Raw genomic sequence first — 3,254 nt, 5'->3', positions numbered from 1 at the left:
CTATGTTTGTAAGAACGCTGTGTTCAGTAGAAACTTTAAACATATAGGAGATGTTTCCGCATGACTCCTCTTAACTGATTAGATGGATACTGAATGAATGTGCTTGTAGCTGATAATAAAAGTGATGAAACACAGTGGTTATAGACTTCTCATAAAATGTTAGACGAAAACCTGTTGAAGAGGAGAATATTTTGCCGTATGGTTGTTATGCAAAAGTTCATTACTTACCGCTTTTTGTTGAGACTTTTTCGATGGGAGAATGTAATTATTAAGGGCCATCGAGAGCTGGTGAAAGGAGAAATGCTATAGGCTTTGGAACAACATCTGAGAAGGCATTACAACGTTTATTTATTTACCGAGGATGTACTTTTTCATTAACTACTGACCCTACATTTCCTCAGTTCCCCACTTAATAAATTTAATATTTCAGAAATCACTCTCAAATGTGTCTGCACAACAAGTTAGAGAGGAGACACTGTGTACATTCCTCTGTGTTTTAGCAAAAGAAGCAAATTTTAACGTGGCAGCAGCAGAAATGTGTAAGTTTTACTCAAAGTTCGCCATTCATGATGCTTCACTGAAGGTTACAAGGGAATTCTTTTTAGACAGTAATCAAAACAGAGGTGACAGATCTTTTTGAATGGTCACAGTGTAAGGGTGGCCGTAGAAGGGCTGCACTTAATATTTACAAAAATTGTGAGCAGAGGCTTCAGCTTAGAAAGCACTTCCCCACTTCCCCTCCAGCGCTCTGCATTTCCCCTGCAGCGCCTGCCTGGAACCCTCACCGCCACCACTCCCCCCCCCCCCCCCCCACATGCCGAATGTGCATCTACCAGCCACGTTATTGTTCAAGGACTCTACCAGTGGTTTCTGAATGAGATCACCATTTTATTTACTTTTTTTGACGCACCAGACTCTTTCGCATGAGACCACCGATGCCATTGCAATAAAGGGACATCTAGTGGGAACTGAGGTTCCTCTACGAATGTAGTACACAGTAGCAGTCATATGGATATCGTCTATCCATTATCTTTCTCAGAATGTATACTCAGCAAGCAGTAAAGGACACGAAAGAGAATTTTGCAGAGGGAATTAAAGTTCAGAGAGAAGACATTAAGATTGTGATGTGTTGGCTGGTTCAAATGGCTCTGAGCACTATGGGACTCAACTGCTGAGGTCATTAGTCCCCTAGAACCTAGAACTAGTTAAACCTAACTAACCTAAGGACATCACAAACATCCATGCCCGAGGCAGGATTCGAACCTGCGACCGTAGCGGTCTTGCGGTTCCAGACTGCAGCGCCTTTAACCGCACGGCCACTTCGGCCGGTCCTCTGATGTGTAATGATGACATTGGAACTCTGTCAGAGACAGCAAATGACTGGCAGAAGCATCTGTATGAAGTTTACTGTGCCCTGATAAGTGGTTACAAGACGGACAAATAAAACAAGGGAAATAGAACGAGGTCGAATTAAGTCAGATGATGCAGAAGGAATTAAATTTGGAAATAGGGCAATATCTGTAATAGTCTAGATTAGCTATTTGGGCTGCAAGAAACTGATAATTGCTAATGATATAAAATGATGAATGGCTGTAGCACGAAAAGAGTTTTGTGAAAATCAGAACTTTGTTAGGATCTAACAAAATTAAAGCATTAGGAATTCCTTTCTAAAGGAATTTGTCTGAAGTGTTGCTTTTTATAGAAGGGAAATATGCACGGAAAACAAGTCACACAATAAGAGAATAGCGGCTTTCTACATGTGATGCTATGAAGACTGATGAAGGGCAGATGGTCAGATCAAGAAACAAACGAGAAAGTACTAAATCAGATTAGGGGAACACGTTATTTATGTCACTGTAGTCTAAAAGGAGCCATCTCTTGCCAGGACACATCGTAAATCATGAAGATATTCCACATGTTCCGTGGGACTGACCGACGAGACATTAAATCATTATACAATATTATTAAATGAAGACTCAGAAACAATCCAAGGGAAATGGCATTATTTCGGTTAATGGGAACAGGCGTATTGTAAATCATAGTGTATTTGCAGTAGATATCTTTAGTAATTAGCTTTTTAAATAAGTGAAGAAACCGCTGCGAACATTTCATAACAGCAAGCAAAACAGTACAAGAAGCAGCGGTACAGAGGACAATTAGAGAAATTAACACACCTCCATCTGAAGTAAAAGCTCATATAGAGTAGACAGGAGGGAGAAGTGGGAGAAAATAATTGTACAGGGTGACCTAGTCATAAATATAGTAAGCGGTCTAAATAGAGGTAAGTTGCAGAAGTCATTGAAAGATGAAGAGGACAAGAAATTTATGTGCGATGGAGTAGCGTGGAGATCTGCTTCAAACCGGTCTTTGGACTGAATACTATTTCAATAGCTCAGGTAAGGAAGTTCATCCACATCTACACAGATATTCTGCAAGTCACGCTTAAGTGCCTGACAGAGGGTTCATCGAACCACCTTCGGAATAATTCTCTATTATTCCACTCTCGAACAGTGTGCGTAAAAAACGAAGGCATATTCCTTTCTGAGACTACTCTGATTTCTCATATTGTATTGCGATGAGCATTTCTCCCTGTGTGCGTCGGTATCAATAAAATCTTTTACCATTCGGAGGAGAAAAGTGCTGATTGACATTTCGTGAGAAGATCCCACCGCAACGAGACACGCTTTTGTTTTAATGATGTCCACCCAAATCTTTTACCATATCCGTAACACTCACTACCCTGTTTCTCGATAATACAAAACGTACTGCCCTTCATTGAACTTTCAGTACGAACTCTGTTAACCCCAGCTGGAAAGGATCGCAGAATGCGCAGCAGGACTCCAAAGACGTCGAAGAAGAGTACTGACGGACACGAGTAGTGAAGGCAGTCCCTTTAGTGTATATGTTGCATCTTCTAAGTGTCCTGACAATAAAACGCAGTCTTTGGTTCGCCTTCTCCACAACGTCTTCTACGTGTTCTTTACAGTTTAAGTTGTTCGTAATTGTAATTCCTAGGTTTTTACTGGAATTTATGGCCTTTGAATTTGATTGATTTATCGTCTAACAGAAATTTAACGGATTCCTTCTGGCCCTCATGTGGATGACACCGCACTTTTCGTTATTTTGTGTCAGTTGCCAGTTTCCGCACCATAGATTTCCTTTCTAAACGGTTCTACAATTTGTTTTGATCATCTGATGACTTTACCAGACGGTAAACCACAACATCATCTGCAATCGACCTGAGATGGCTACTC

This window comes from Schistocerca piceifrons, chromosome 2, assembly GCF_021461385.2.
Source record: "Schistocerca piceifrons isolate TAMUIC-IGC-003096 chromosome 2, iqSchPice1.1, whole genome shotgun sequence".
Classification (NCBI taxonomy): domain Eukaryota; kingdom Metazoa; phylum Arthropoda; class Insecta; order Orthoptera; family Acrididae; genus Schistocerca; species Schistocerca piceifrons.
This window is presented reverse-complemented; position numbering follows the sequence as displayed.